Below are 17,362 nucleotides of genomic sequence, written 5' to 3'. Positions count from 1 at the left end.
CCGTTTAAATCACATTTAAAAGCCATTAAATTTCAGTATTTTTTAACCACTGATTTCACTTCTACATCAATGGTGTAGATTTAACTTCATTGGAGAAAATATATGCAACAAAAATTGGCGCGTGGATACCAATTTCTTCCCGCGCGCGAGCCCATTCGTCTTCTCTCTGGCAACATGTCTCCTGCTATACTACCAAAGCCGTATTCATCAGTTAAAGCGGACGTAAACGTAAAAGGGGTAAGAAGGCTGTGAGGGGATGAGGTAAGCTCTGATGTAGTGTGTTCGGACTGAGAGCTGGGAAGAAGTTTGTGTTTTGTTGTGCATTTTTGTGGTATTTTCTGCGTGCTTTTTGGATCAATGTTCAACTGAGGGATTTAAGTTTTGCATTCTTTTGGTCTTTTTGTGCTGTTTTCTGCTATACTACGAAAACCTCATTCATTAGAAGCCACCACAGCAGAGAACCCTAATTTTTTTTCGCTCAAAACTAGCGTGTTCTTCTCTCCGGCAACGCACATCTCTTGCAAGATACATTGAGTTCGGCTGTGCATGTCATCATATCTTCAGCCATTGGTCTTCTGATGCTTGAAGCTGGTTAGTTCAATTTCGAACCTATGCTTGTTCTCTATTTTTGTTTCATTTTAGGTTCTATTCGCTTATTTTGATTTTTGCGTGCTTTTTTTGTAAAACATTTGGGGAGCGTGTTGGAAACATGAATTTTAAAAGATAGATGGAAACCCCTATCTGAAGATGCTGCTCTCTATCTTTCTAGTCCAATCCTAGAAAAAAACCACCAATCGAAAGGCCTAGCAGAGGAGGACTTCTCTTCCCATCGTCTTTGAGTCGTACCTTGTCGTAGATACCCCCCTGTCATCATTAATCTTCAGTTCAAAGGCCAAACTGAAACGCCATCGCCATTGTCTGAAAGAAATCATCGGAGTTGATATCAGTTCAACATTCTAAGGTTCTAAGAGGTAAACCCTTAACCACATCCTTTCTATTTTGATTGAAGTTATGTTTATTGCTTGAATAGGTAGTTTGTTCATTGTGTTCTTTTTAGTACAAATTTTTTTAAACGAAGAATTTTCAATGAATACCATGGGGGATCCCTGACAATTTTCAAAAGGATGCAGCACCAATGGAAATCTTTTCCCTAAGGAAGAATCTTTAATGCCTAGTTTGAAAACTCGAAATTAAGTAATGCCTAGTTTGCAACTCAAGTTTTGAAAGCAATAGAACAAAAATAACTTTAACTAAGTCCCCAATCGTATGCTTATTGGCTTCTAGATTTAAGCACTCTGAATATAAAATCCATGTGTGATCTACATACCAGATGTTCTCGACAAAGCTCCACTGCTAAAAAGGAGGGCAATTCAAACTTGAAATAGCAGAACGATCACTATTTCCAGCATTTGCCACCATAAGTGGAGGAGCATCAACTCCATCCACATAGCCCCCACCACCGAATACTCCTACTGTTGTTTGCATTGTCCTGCAATTGAAATAATAGTAACCTATAGTAGGTTAGTTTAAAAACAACAGATACTTGAAATAGTACTTTAGTTGCCAAAAACACAACAACAACACTACAATAAATGAACAGTATACATCCATCGACTCCCAAGTAACAGATTTCAACGGGAATCCTCACAATTGAAAGATAAGATGACAAGGTACAGACAAGGATAAAATACAAGTATTCAATCCCATATTATTAGAGTTTACGACAATTGACAAGCTAAAATTTATTGAAACTTCTAATATTCATAAAATAATTACTACCAAGTACTGACTATGCTGTAAGATTCATTGCATTATGCCACTATATATCTAGTTCACAAAACTAATACAGAAATTGCTGGTACCTGATCATACATAGACACAAGAAAACTTCACGACCATATCAAGAATCTAGAATAAGAATAAGTGTCACATCATGTGGATATAGGTATCTAAGCATGTTAGCTAAATGAATATAAATTGAAACAGGCTTATGCAATTAAGTTCAGGATCAAACTATCTGAATTGGCCACATGTTTGCTCACCTAGTCCCCCCTTTAGTCTCTTTCACTCCACTTTGAATGGGAGCTGCTCTCTGGTGAGAGTTGAGATTAGTAATCTTTTTCAATTAAAAAACCCAAAATAGAAATGGCTTAATTTTTGGATATATTTCAGGGCTACATATGAAACCTATATACCCAATGAGTAGCAGATGGAGGAAGAAGCATGTGGCATGTGGTGTGTCTCTTTAGTCCATAATTAGGAAAGATTTCTGAATTGTTGATATTAAGGCTTATTTTATTTGCAGTGCAATTTCATTTGCACTGGTATAAAAGTATGGGAATGCAAATGAGTTTGAATGCAAATTCTGATTTATCTTTTTTCTGCTTGGTTGCATTATAAATGAAATAAAATTAAAATGAAACCTGAAGTGAAGTAAAACCTAAACAAAATTTTTACTGTGCAAGTGCCAATGAAATTGCATTGCAAAAGACAGGGCCTTTAAGGATCAGTTTGGAAGGACTACAAATACAAATATGTAGAGTGCAGAACCTTGTATTTTGTATGTATTTGCACTATACATATCTGTATTTGTACTCCTTCCAGTTTGGGAAGAGTGCAAATATAAATATGTTCAGTGCAAAACCCTTTATATGGAATTTCGTTTCTTTTTGACCCCATAGGTATTTCTAAACCTTGCACTTGGACTATACATATTTGTATTTGGGATGCAAATGAAGTGATACTCCATTGAAAAAATCCCTTAGATGCTTGCAGACTCAACTAGAAAACTTAGCTTGAGGCAGTGCTACGAAGAGGGTGCCCTCACCATGAGAGCTAGGAGGTTCCCCCACCCCAACCACTTCTATGTATCCCATGTATCAGACTGGGCCCACAAGTTTTAAAGCAAGTCCAGATGACTTGTCAACTACTATCTTAGACTTATAGGCCTAAAAGTAGACCTATTAAGAAAGAAACCCTATCTTAAATTCATAATTAGCAAATTAAGGGGCTAAGAATCAAGATGCTTCTTGGCATCAGGGAAGTCTAAGGTGGAATCTATCAACTAGTGGGCCTATGAATTATGGGCCCCATACTGATCTGCAATTTCTCCAGCCCCAGAGACCCATATGAAGACATTTACTCGAGTAAGGTTTAGTTTTTTGAGACCACCTCGATTCATTGAGGCAACAGAACCCACCATGATTGATAAATTAGATTGTCCATGGGATAGATTAACTTCTTTTTTTCTGTCTGTTTTTAATCTGCAGTGGTCCCTAAATGGACCAGCTTCAAAAGAGACTTATCTCTCATGGGGCTAAGTACTGAGTAGAGAGCTCTCACCTACAGTCAACAGGTTGGAATTATTTTTGGCCTAATGATATTGCCAGGCGACATTTTACCATTGCCAATTGACAATTCTACAATGTACTTTGTACTTTGTGAAACATTATTAGAAATTTGAACTGGAATCTTCAACTAGTTTAGTTTTGTGGGGTCAAGAATTCTGCCACTCATCTTGACTTATTGCTTCTTTCTTCTGGCCCAAGTAGGAAGTGTCCTTCTATAATGAATAAGTCTATTTCTTGATGCCTCCACCAACTACATTTTGAATAGTAAATTGACCTTTGCTGCTGCAAACAAATTTAGGCTGCTGCAAACTCATTTTGAATAGTAAATTGAACTTTCTTGTTTTGATTCACTTGTAATTGATTTACTTAAGTGTAGTTAGGATCATCTGGGCCATGGAAATCAAGTTGTCCATCAATGTCTTGAACAGCACAAATGTTGATGTTGAATTGCTTTTTCACTTCCTACACTATACATGCGATGAGATTTATGAGTAGTCCATGGCCAATATTCCTAATTTCCCAACTCTGCAACATAGTCTGCAGTCTACACCATGGATCCCCCCACATAAACAGTTTTATTCAAGTTGTTCACTCATTCACTGCCTTTCACCACTGTACTTAGGGCAAATATCTAAAGGGTTTTCTTTAAATATTTTGCCTTTGCCTCTAGTAATCAACAATGATTATCTTTTCTTGGAGAGATGAGAACCCAGTAATCAACAATGATGATTACTGCCTTTGCCTTTGCCTTTGCCTCATTCACTGCCTTTGCCTCTAGTAATCAACATTGATGATGATCTTTACATGGGACATAAGCAAAATAGAAAAAAGGACTTTAAGTTGAATTAAATTATCTTGCATAGATGATATTGAATTGGTGGAGCCAATTGAATTTCTGATCTGATTATTAAATGGGCACCCACTTAGATTTGGTTATTTATAGATTTTATTTGCATTAAACATGTATTAAGTAAGAAATTAGATTTTCCTATCAATTACTTTATGACATCCAGTCAATTGTTGGGAAGAATGCTCCTTTGGTTAACTTAAAGCCCATTTAATAAAACCCAACACTTCTCTATTTAAATGCACATTTTGTTTACCAACCCATCATAAATTCATTCAAAAAATTGCAACAATTACAGAATTGGAGATCTTTGCCTCCTAATGGGCCACAGCATTTTCATGCTTTGTCTTGGGGTTGCTCATTTTGAGGTGCTGATGACGCTAACCAATACAAAGATCTGCTATAACAACCTGTCAAAATAAAATAGAAAGAGTTCCCCTTTTTTGGAATAAGAACTAAGAACATTTTGGCATGCCTGAGCTTCATCATTTTCATACAAGCAACTACTAGTTACTATGAGTCTTTCTTTTTCTGCTTTGAAGTAGTTGTATAGGTACAGTACAGTAGAGAGAGAGAGAGAGAGAAAGAGAAATTGATGAATGTGAAAAGGAATTATACATCAAATCAGGGCCCTCGAGAGCTAGTGCAGATTTCAGTAGTAGTATTTAAAAATAGGAGGATGAGGGGAAGTGAGCTAATTTATAGACAAAGCTGGAGTCATCAGGGCTGTTTGTTTGTTACAAGAAGAGAACCACCAACCCTCTTCAGAAATTATTGTATTTTGTTGGAGGGGCCCCTAGAGATTACCCAATCAAGTAAGCAGGTTTCTTCTTGATGCTGAACCATATGAGCTAGGTTTCTCCTAGGCAAGACATGAAGGGAAGAACAGTTCACATACCTTCAAAACTCAAGGAGAGGTTTAGAAATGATACTTAGATGAGATTGAGCCAAATGATAAAATTTGAATGACATTGTATCAAATTATTAAATTATTTTGTTATTTTTCTTTAATGTGAATGTCGATCTACTTCTTCACTGCTACCATTAAGTTTTTCACACTATCTGCTAGGTTTTCAGTTGTCCTATTGGAACTACTACCTTGTTATAAGCTTGACTTACTGATTGGCACCTTGCCAACCTAGGTGCAAGTGGGTTCGATCCCAAGTCTCCGCTATGACCAGTAGGAGACCTTACTGATGTAACGCTTTCTGGTCACGTATCATTTTTTTGGCTAAGTACCTCGTCATCTTGTATGCTCCCAAGTGGCCGGTGACTCAGAGACTGAAGTAGATCTCTCTAGTGTAGTGCAACCCGGCTGCTCCCTACAGGAGATGATCTGCTCATCTTTGTTGACGACGGGAATTGAGGAACCTACAAGAACTGAATCAGAGAAGCCGGGGTGTAGACGGCGGGAACTGAGGAACCCATCCTCCCTACAGGAGATGATCTGCTCATCTTTGTAGACGGCGGGAATTGAGGAACCTGCAAGAACTGAATCAGAGAACCCGGGGGGGTTTACCCGGCGAGGTCACTCCGATGGCTAAGTCAACGCTTAGTTGTGAGCTGAAAATGATATTAGAGAATGGGAGAGCTGGAGGGCAGAGATTACCATCTCATCTCCTCTCGCCCCTGGAGGGTGAGGCCTTTATATACTAGTCCTCGTGGGTTTGGTGGAGCAGTTCCTGGATTCCCGCTGTGATGGGATCTGTTTCCGTGTTAGGTGGGGATAATGCCACTAACCGGTAAGGTTGCTCATCTCCGCCTGAATCGGGGAGTGGGTGAGCTAATATAGCCGTTACAAGTCACAATCCCATAAAATGCGGGGTACGGTGGTGAGCTCCTCAGGGTTGTCGTGCGGTGGTCGGTCTGACTAGGAGGCGAGCTGCCCGTAAGATGCTAGGCTGCATGGTGGCGAGCTGCCTGTAAGGTGCCGAGCTGCTTGGGAGCGAGCTGCCTGTAAGGTGCCGAGCTGTATGCTGGCGAGTTGCCTAGTGGCGAGCTGCCTGTAAGGTGCCAGGCTACATGATGGCGAGTTGCTTGTGAAGTGTCGAGTTGTCTAAGTTGCCAGGCTACATGATGGTGAGCTGCCTGTGGCGAGTTGCCTATAAGTGGCGAGCTGCTTGTGGCGAGCTGTCTAGTTGTCACGAGGTGCCAGGTGTCATAATGTCACTCTAGGGCCAAATCTGCCCTCATCATTTGCCCCCCACTCTCGAGTTGAAAGTAACTTGGCGAAGGGAGTAGATTTCTCCTTTTGGCCCATAATTCGACGAGCTCGTAAGTGCTGATTCAGTTTCTTGGGCTCTAGGAGCTGCTTGGATGCGAGCTGCCCGTAAGGTGCCGAGGTCTCTACCAGTTCGGTACTCCCTTAGGCTCTGGGGGCAACTTTTGTTGATTTTGTCCATGCCGAAGAGGCGATTGTGTCTTAAGTGCCCATGCCAAGGAGGCGACTGGGACTAGCTTGCCCTTACCGAAGAGGCGACTGGGTCTTAAGTGTCCATGCCAAGGAGGCGACTGGGACTTGCTCGCTCATGCCGAAGAGGCGACTGGGTCTTAAGTGTCCATGCCAAGGAGGCGACTGAGACTTGCTCGCCCATGCCGAAGAGGCGACTGGGTCTTAAGTGCCCATGCCAAGGAGGCGACTGGGACTAGCTCGCCCATGTCGAAGAGGCGATTGGGTCTTAAGTGCCCATGCCGAAGAGGCGACTGGATCTTAAGTGCCCATGCCGAGGAGGCGATTGGGTCTTAAGTGATGAGGAAGTCTTTTATTAGTTCGTCAGTTCGCGCCTGGGCCAGGTCGCGCCAGGTCGGCGCATGTGCCAAGCTGCCAGGCCACGTCAAGTCGCGCCAGGCTGCCGGGTGGGTGCCTTAGAGCTATGATTGCGTTGCATCAGCCTTGTAATGCCGGTCACCCACTCCTACAGGAAGCTACTAGGAGCTCGACCTTTGGGGGCAGCACTATTAACTTTAGGTCGCCAGCTCACATGGGAGCCTTGGAAGGCTCGACCAGCAAGGGCACCCATGTAGTCCATTGGCCGCCAACTCCCGCGGAAGCCACGAAGAGCTCATCCTTGTAGAGGGGACCTCACGAAGAGGACTGATGAGGTTTTATTTGAATTGAAAGTAAAGTTGGTAGAGCTGCTTAGTCTGTTAGCTCCCTACATAGTCTTTTTGTTCATAGAAAATGGAAACTATAAAGCGAGAGTTTCGGTTTCTAAAAAGTGAGGACTTAGCTTTTTGTAGGATGAGAAGTTATCTTTTTGTAGCGTTTTCCACAGACGACGCCAAATGATGTAGCATTTCCCACAGACGGCGCCAAATGATGTAACGCTTTTTGGTCACGTATCATTTTTTTGGCTAAGTACCTCGTCATCTCGTCTGCTCCCAAGTGGCCGGTGACTCAGAGGTTGAAGTAGAGCTCTCTAGTGTAGCGCAACCCGGCTGCTCCCTATAGGAGATGATCTGCTCATCTTTGTAGACGCCGGGAACTGAGGAACCCATCCTCCCTACAGGAGATGATCTGCTCATCTTTGTAGACGACGGGAACTGAGGAACCTGCAAGAATTGAATCAGAGAACCCAGGGGGGTTTACCCGGTGAGGTCACTTCAATGGCTAAGTTAGCGCTTAGTTGTGAGCTGAAAATGATATTAGAGAATGGGAGAGCTGGAGGGCAGAGATTACCATCTCATCTCCTCTCGCCCCTGGGGGGTGAGGCCTTTATATACTGGAGTCCTCGTGGGTTTGGTGGAGCAGTTCCTGGATTCTCGCTGTGATGGGATCGGTTTCTGTGTTAGGTGGGGATAATGCCACCAACCGGTAAGGTTGCCCATCTCCTTGGGGTTGTCATGCGGTGGTCGGTCTGACTAGGAGGCGAGCTGCCCGTAAGATGCCAGGTTGCATGGTGGCAAGCTGCTTGGAAGCGAGCTGCCCGTAAGGTGCCAGGCTGTATGGTGGCGAGCTGCCTGTGAGGTGCCAGGCTACATGATGGTGAGCTGCCTAGTGGTGAGCTGCTTGTGAAGTGCCAAGTTTTCTAAGTTGCCAGGCTACATGATGGTGAGCTGCCTGTGGCGAGTTGCCTGTGGCGACCTGCCTGTGGCGAGCTGTCTGTGGTGAGCTGTCTATGGCGAGCTGCCTGTAAGTGGCGAGCTGTCTGTGGCAAGCTACCTGTAAGTGGCGAGCTGCTTGTGGCGAGCTGTCTAGTTGTCACGAGGTGCCAGGTGTCATAATGTCACTGGAGGGCCAAATCCGCCCTCATCACTTACCAACCAGTAGATTGGCACTTTGCCATGTGATAGATTTATATGGACCATAGTGGGATCACATTGTCATGGATGGGTTAGCTAGAATGGGGCTAATAGGACAGAAATGTGTAGTGAGCCTTCACAGTTTAAGCGAGTCAATTGAGAGTGTGTGTACATGCACACACTCTCACTCTCTCTCTCTCTCTCTCAATTGATTCACTTCATTTTGTTTTGATGTGCATCCCATACTCTCTTTTTGTAACAATTTTTTTCCTTCTTACTAATCCTATCTTTATTGTCACTTCCCCCAACTAATGTAGGGTCTAGTAGATAGAAAGCAAGGTTGATGGATACCCTTCAAAAATCCAACAAAGTATGTACTGAATTTAGGGGAATATCCAGAGAGTAGTTGCTGGTTTTCTTCTAGTAGCAGTGAACTACTATAAAATAACAGAGGAAAGGAGAAATTACATGTTTTTCTAACTGACTTCAAGAGGAGGAAAAAAATGAAAAACTGTAGAGAACAAAATTTGCTTCCTTCAATACCATTGTCCATTATCACCTGCACACATAATTCTTATTAATTATAAATATAAATTGCATTCAACAACAAAAAAGAAAACATAAATATGTATGAATAGGCTAAATTTTTACATGTTTGCCTTGCACATGCAATTGAACTGGAGGGCTTGCACATTCTGCAATATACAGCCATACAAATAATGAAAACAGACCCAGAAACAGTACTGCATGAACATGGGAAACAAACCCAGAGACAGTACAGCCATACAGATAGAGTGACTCTTTCAATTTGATACCTGCGACGAGAAATCAGCCCTATTATTTTTGAACACCTTGCCCTATTATTTTTCTTTGAAAAATCATAACTAGATCTCAAATAAGATCTTTGAAGTAAAAATACAGACCTAAATGTCATAAAACAAAACATATGTATCAGCTGTTCTATAGGCTTATGCCTCTGTGTCCTTGAAGTTTGAAGGAACCCAAGTCTGGTGGATGTATTAAGGACTGTATGATCAGATTGTGATTAACAGCTGGCCCCAATTATCTGGGCCACCACAGAAGTAGAGGATTGTTTTCAGTCATCCTTAATCCGATGGCTGAGATGGTCACAAGGTTGTCTGACAGACTCAAACCTTTTACCTTTCAAAAAAAAGGCTCTTTAATAGGGCTCTCTCTTCACCAATTAATTGCTTATGTAATGCTGTTGCTGGTTTATCTATATAGATGCTTATCTATATACATTCCTATATTAGATAGAGTTGCAACCTTGAAAATGTAGAAATTACACTTTGTGTTGTTCTGGTACAAAGTCTGAAATGTATGGTATTGGACTTTGATGCTTATTTTCTGTACTTGAGGATGACATCATGCTAATGGAGGCTATTTGCCTGATAATATGATGGAAAATTACAGGATGAAATATCTTTCTCAAAAAGTTACTCTTAAGCGCCATTTTATTTGCTTTGTCAAAGCAAGAAGATACTTTTTTTTGGGTACAGTGCTTATAGGGAACCCTATTTTTTGTTGTAACTACTCTTTAGGGGAAAGGTCTGCGTAGCATACAACACAATTATTAACACATTTATTTGCTGGGTAGAACATAGGAGATCTATTGTTATAGGGTCCTAAATGTTAAAGTGCTTGGATTGACATGTTCCAATGGTCTTAAGGCCTCACTATGATTCAAACTTGAGGCATGGTGGGCTTTTGGCATGTTGGTCAAGCACATAAGAAATGGTATCAGAGCCTACCAAGTTTGAACCATAGTGAGGGCTACCTGGGAGAAGGGCTCCCTAGAGCAGAGTGAAAGCTTTCACAGAAAGGGCTACCTACTCCTAGAGTGAGAGCTGCCCAGGCAATGCAAAGTTGCAAACTACAAAGCATCTTGTTTACACTAAAGTTTTATGTTATATGTAAATGGGTTTTTGAAAAGAAAATGGGTAGAGCAGAAATAGAATTTAGAAAGAGTAAGCATCATATTTACACTAAAGTTTTCTGTTGAATGTGAACGAGTTTTTGAAAAGAAAATGGGTAGAGCAAAAATAGAATTTATTAGAAAGAGTAAGTGCAGGTGCATTGAACAAGAAAGTGTAGAAGCTAAGAGAGAAATTAAAGAGGTTCTTTTGGGGGGATAGTTGGAACTTGGAAGAAAAGAAAGAGCTATCTAGCTAGCTAAACCAGATTGGTACAATGATTTTTTTTTCTAATACGTAGTTGATTGTAGTTATTCTGAATATAATATGTTTCTGAATTTTATATATTTTCTGGGCTTTTGTGTAAATTTTAAAGTTTCATTTAGTTTGGACCGGATTGGGTCCAATCCGGTCCATTTGCATTTCAGTTGAATCGGATTGGATCTGGTTTGTATGGGGTTTGGACCAAATTTGGTCCAGTCCATTTTTAAATGGACCAATGATGGATTGGATCAGATTGGACCAAATCCAGTCCAATTGACACCCCTACTCTCTAAAGCAGGTGAGAACTGTTAAAGATACAACCATAAACTTGTATGCTGTCCTAGAAAAAACAAATAGTGAAAGCACACAAAGTAGTCCATTTGTAAAAGGATATAATATATCTGTTATGGAAGATCTCTATTTATCTATCTGTCAGCCATCTATCATTAGATCCAAAGATATAATATTATATCTAGTTTTTATTAATAAGATATATTTGATTTTTCAGGAAATTGTTAACATGGAGGGTATTGAAGATGTATACTTTGGATTTTGACGAAGACTTTTAGACATCATAGAGCGAAATGATTTTTTTGTTATATTTTTTGTTGGTTTTTGGACTATCCATTATGGATCTATGATCTAAAAGTTACAGTTGTATATATAAACATTTTATGATAAATTTGTTTTATATGAAAATGGTTTATTGGTTACATTTCATAATTATTTGATTTTTTAATATTTATTGATAAAGGTCCATTTACCATTATAAAATAAGCAGCATCTTTTTTGTTGCTTCATTTTATTAGTTTTTAGCATGTATGTACGAACATGTTTAGACATTTAGTGGCGCTTGTAAATGCCACTAAATCCTAAATGAATAGAATGATCAAGACTTTTTAGTGGCAATTATAAATGCCACTATACCAGTTGCTATTTAGTGGTACTATGAATTGCCACTAAATGTGTCAATAAGTGTCATTATTAAATTTAAAAATGGCATTTGAAACTGCCACTAAAGGATGAATAAAACGCCACTAAAAATAGTTTTTATTGACATTTATATAAGTACCACTAAAATTTGGATAAACGCCACTGAAAATAAGTTTTATTGGCATTTATTTAAGTGCCACTAAAGATTGGATAAACACCACTAAAACTTTTACTGACTCAAATATCAATGGTGTAATTTGAAAATGCCGCAATAACCTTTAGTGACGTTTTTACGGCATTTTCAAATGCCGCTAAAAATCATTTTTCTTGTAGTGGCATAATTAACTGCATGCTCAACGGCTACTACAATGAAATTAACTTGCCACATTATTGTAATTAATTAGGTGACGTGACAAATATGCGAGTCCCATTTAGGGGGCACCTACGAAGCTGAAGTAGTCAATCGTATTAAGCTGTTGAGAGAGTGATATGCCCGGTATCATCTACAAATTTCAAAGTGGGCCAATTTTTGGCCGGCTGCCTAATTACTGAAATTGAACTTTGTTGGGGACCCCAACTCGGCTCCCCTTTCATTGTCAATCCAGGGTTTACTTGATTACAATTAGATTTGAAAGTTGAAACAAGAGTGTGAAATCCTCCGCAATTAATGATTAATTTAAAAATTAAAACGCAATGGATATCTAAAGATTTTTGACATTTGAGTTAGATGTGACAACCCTTTACATGGGTTGACAAACGTATATATACTCGGGGCCAAGCACCATATAGGTACCGTCCTGCCTTCTGACTTCTAAGACTGCTAATTGACCCTGTCTAAATTTACACCGGTTGTTGACTTGTTATACGATGTATTCGCCAACCCAAAGCTAGACTTAATAAATAAGAAAATAAAAGACTAAGGACAACAGATGAATCGTACATGTTTGGTTAGGCCTGGAAAAGTAAGAAATAGCCGCTCCTCCTGTTGCCATGGATAATTGGCTTTCTATTATCTAGCACTGCTGCCATGCATGAATTTATAACAATTTATCGTGATACTCATCACCCTAAACCCATAACATTAATTAATTGATTCAAGATATTGAAGTAAATTAAACATCGAAATTCCGTGAGTTTTGTCTTAAATCCATTTAATTTTTCTTCTCAATTTCCAAAATCCATCCTATCCCAAATCTGTTAAGCCCGTTCCACCCATTAAATTCCAACTAAAATTTAAAAGAAATACTATTTAAAATTAGCATTTTATAATTAAATGAAATAAACAATTTATCAAATCTAAATTTACATCAAATGATGATTTTAATCCCAAGAAATTTATACAAATAAAATATTAATAATAGAATAATTATCTTAGTATTTAAAATTTATAAATTTATACATGATATATAATATAATAGGTTTATATTTATACATCCCGAGTATCGGGTATCAAATACCCTAAAATCAAAATCTAAACCTGCCCCAAACCCTAATCCCAAACCCTATAGGTTTTGATAAACGGTTAGGATAAATTGAATATCCAAAAAATTCCTGCAAAATTACCATCCTAGGTGGGAATTGAGGAGAGAGAGGAATTGCTTACTGCCAAAACATCAGTAAGCACCTTTATTAAATATTAAATGGTACGTCATCGCAAAGAGTCTTTCAACAGTATACAAGTAATATATGGAAAGAGAGGAGCAGGCGCGAGACCAAGTACACAGTCTGTGTAATGACTAATGAACAAGAACGTTTCACTAGCAAGGAACATTCATATTGCCCGTAAGAAGAATTGAAGGAAGGAGATAAAGTGATGATTAAATTCCCGCAATATAATAGGTTCGTCAGTAGCTATTAGGTGAAAAAATTCGCCAAGGAACATTCATATATATAGAGAGAGGCATGGTTTTTAAAAACTAATCGGAAACAGAACCGGTCAGGGGACCGGTTCCTGGTTAAGTGTTTCAACTTATGACGTCATAAAAAAATATGTATAAATAATAAAAAATAGCATAAAATTAAATAGAAAATAGAAAAAATACAGAAAATACAGAAAACAAAACTATCTAAATAAAAAATAATACAGTACAAAATACATAGAAAATATAATAACAAAATAGAGAAAATTCTAAAAAATACAGCAAAAAATAAAAAAATAAAAAATACAAAAAAAAATAAAGCTATCTAAATACAAATAAAAAAAAAGAGTACAGAAAATACTGAAAATACAAAAAAACAGAAAAATAAAACAGAAAACTGCAAAATAAATACATAACAAATACAGAAAATAAAATAGAAAAATAAAATAGAAAATTGCAAGTTCTTCCTTTCAAGGTCATACAAGTTTCTAATCCTCGTCATGCTGCATATTAAGATTTCAATTATAGAGAACCAAACAGATAACAGATTGTCAGCACAAATGCACAAGTAAAATAATAGCTTCTGTTTTATTGAGTTTGCAAAAAACACAAAACCCATATGTTTGCAAAAAATAAAAAAAAATCCAAAAAAAAAAAGAGATTTTAATATTTTATCATTCTTTGACATCATTTGATCATCATCATCATCATCATCATTCACATAGCAAATAAGCAAGGAATTAAAAAAAAAATTAATATAACAAAATTAATTAAGCCAATGTGATAATGTGAATCTCTGTAATTAATTAAGCAAAGAATTCAGAAAAAAAAAATAATTAAGCAAAAAATTCAAAGAATCAATTAAACTCACAAAAAAAATAATACCTTCAGGTCCTTCACGGTTTCACTACTGGTAATGGTGGTGTGATAGTGTGCTCGGGCTTGGTTGCAAGCAAGTTGCTACTGCAAGTGTTGCTACAACTTGCAGAATCGCCGATGGTGGTGTTTGCAAACTTCCCACCCACAACTGCAAACTCGTTGGACAGCCGCTGTAAACTTGCCTTTCGCAAAGCCTGGAAGTGCTACAAATTGCAAAAAACGCTGGTTGCGCTGCAAACTCGTTGTCGTCGGTCGTCGTTAATCGCTATCGGTCGGTGTGTGTCGCCATCGAACGCTGGAGGTGCTGGCTGCCACAGGTGGTCGGTTGGGTGTGAGGGATGGCCGCCGCTGCAAACTTGCTGTCGCTGGTCATCGTTAATCGTCGTCGGTCGGTGTGTGTCGTTGTCGAACACTGGAGGTGCTGGCTGCCATAGGTGGTCAGTTGGGTGTGAGGGATGGCCGTTGCTGCAAACTTGCCTACCGCAAAGCCTAGAAGTGCTGCAAATTACAAAAAATGTTGGCCGTCGCTGTAAATTCACCGTCGCCGGTTGCCATTCATCGCCGTTGGTCGGTGTGTGTCACCATCGAACGCCAAAGGTGCTAGTAGTCGCAAGTGGTTGGTTGGGTGTGAGGGCTGAGAGGAGGGAAGAACGAAGGGTTAGAACGAAAATGGGGTTCTAACCCTACATTCGATTAATCGATTTGGGATGGGAATATAAAGTAATTTTATTTTATTTTTGTTTTATTTTTATTTTATTTAAAATAGTGAAAATAAAAAAGAGAACCCGCAAACCACTGCCCAGGTCGAACGATTTAATGATCCGATCGCTCGGGTCAGCAATTTTTTGACTTTTTGAACATTTTTTAGAAATTTCCAGTTTTTAGTATAACTGGACCCAAGGGCCTGACTGGTTACCGGTTTTTCCGGTCCGGTCCAGTTTTAAAAACCATGGGGAGAGGTGTCCAACAGGTAACGAACTATGTTGCACATCTCCTTAAATGCAAATGGATGTGATACCATGGACTAGCTACCTCTAGACATACATCTCTATCCACCATAAACACTTGCCCCATATACGAAAAGCTCGCCTTTAAAATTTTGAATTACCAGCCTGTGGTCCGATTGAGAATTGCTTGACGCTCCATCGTCATTGAGTTAATTATTGAGATAGGAAGCCGGGCGCCGAGGAGTCCACTTGATGGCTAGCGCTCTTCTTCAGCAAGGCCAGAGGCCCAGAGCCTACTTTCCATGGGAAGCCGCCCCTCCATTAATTACTTAATTTCTTGCAACGAGCCTTCCAAGAATGCGACAAAATAACGGCGCACTTCTCAAAGAAATCTCCTCTCTCGATGGTCCACCATGACGCTAACCACTCAAAGGATCTGTTCCCATAACATGAGAGTCGATAATCACAACCCCGCCATGAAACCAAACCAAACCGGCCGGCCTCATTGTAGGAAATAGGAAATAATCTAGATACTTTACGTGGAGTGTCTTTAAAATGCGACAATATAATATCTCAAGTATTCGAATTTTTATTTTACCATTAATAAACCGTCAGTATATATATCACGTGTCCTTAAGTACGATTTAAGACTTAAAAATATTAAAATTACTCATTTTCTCTTTCAAGAAAATGAAACAGAGTCCAACTTTTTGCTTTCAATTTCTCATTACCGCTGGAACGTGAGCACGATGGAAACGAAACTGACTTGGAATGACTGTAAGCGAAAATATGTATACCGGTGTTGCCGAGGGAGGCAGCAGCGAGCTCGAGGTTGCCGAGATGGCCAGAGAAGATCTGGATGGACGTGGACATAACATAGTTGATCATGTATACGATGACAGCAGGGGCAGCAAGGTAGAAGAGGAGCGGCAGTTCGATCCGGGTGGCAACTCGGTAACGCTTGAACGCTGGCATCTGCGTGTCTGACAGTATCTGTTCAAGTTCGTTGCTCCATTCCTGCTTCGCCGCCGATTGTTGCCGTGAAACAGGTGCAGACGGAGATTTTGAGTGTAAGATGGCTCTTCCCCAGACGTTTCCATTTTTATTTTTTTTTTCTGGGTCGGTTATATCAGGGGAGATGATTGGGGAAGAAAATTTTTTGTCCATATGTCGCCGGAAAAAAAGGCAAAGAAGTGGATCTCGAGCGTCGGAAAGGGCATTCACTCTCCATGAGATTCGACATGCGGCCGGTGGCCCCGATCCCGGTGTTAGACTTGGAGGAGGAACGAGAGAAGAAGGAAGAGGAAGACGAAGACGAAGAGTGCTGAATGCGCTCGTGCAAATAATGTTAGGTGATTGATTACAAATATACTTGACCTGCTGAGTTTTGAACGCGCTCTCGTTCGGTTCAGTTCGGTGATTCATGAGCTCCCTTCCCCCTAAAGTAGTCAAGTGTTTAATGCGGTTATACCAGTGGCCGGCCAGATGGATTAAATAAGTAATCAATCAATCCCGGCAGCTTTAACGGCGCTAAACCGGAAAAACAAGACTCTGAGTCTGAGGGCTCATCGCATATAATTTCAGTTTGCGTTGGCTCCTTCACCATTTCTACTTACCCCAACACAGCAAGTTAGGTACTAACAAAAAAGACAAGCTAGTCTTTCTTTTAGCTAGGAGAGACCATCCCTTCTCTTTTGGCTACTTGGAATCCACTATCCGGACTCCAGCCAGCATAGTCTCGCTAGTAAATGCAGTTCCTACAGCGGGTTCTGTATCGCCACGCCATTTCCAAACTGGGATCACATATTAACAGAAAAGCTTGATAAAGAAAATTAGATGATACGTAAAGGGCATTTGTATATTTTCCCGTGACATTAACGGTGACTTTAGGTATTAAATCATGCAAAATGAAAGTTCGGGTATTAGATTTTCTTGTTTTAAAATCCGGGTACTAAATTGACACTCAACCTAAAGTACAAGGTACGTGGGAATTTTCCCTAAAAATTAGCACCAATTGACAAGCATCTCGTAAGATACCTTGGAAGGGGACCTTTGAAATTCCAAAATTGTTTCCAAAGGTTACATTTGTAAACGATGCAAATAAGTG

The 17,362-nt window shown here is 39.8% G+C and overlaps 1 long non-coding RNA gene across 2 annotated transcripts; it reads left to right on the top strand.

Moving 5' to 3' along the window:
• Nucleotides 1–124: 124 nt before the first annotated feature.
• LOC104602475 (uncharacterized) lies at nt 125–11,360 on the top strand. Of its 2 annotated transcripts, XR_016082066.1 has the most exons (3): nt 125–261; nt 443–971; nt 11,146–11,360. It is a non-coding gene; the product is annotated as an uncharacterized LOC104602475 (long non-coding RNA). The 2 variants fall into 2 exon arrangements; XR_736083.2 differs by having other exon boundaries at nt 125–971.
• Nucleotides 11,361–17,362: the final 6,002 nt, after the last annotated feature.

Source organism: Nelumbo nucifera, chromosome 2 (assembly GCF_055504915.1).
Source record: "Nelumbo nucifera cultivar China Antique chromosome 2, China Antique-T2T, whole genome shotgun sequence".
Taxonomy (NCBI): Eukaryota; Viridiplantae; Streptophyta; class Magnoliopsida; order Proteales; family Nelumbonaceae; genus Nelumbo; species Nelumbo nucifera.
Note: the sequence above shows the minus strand (reverse complement) of the source record. Positions and strands in the feature narration are given on the sequence as shown.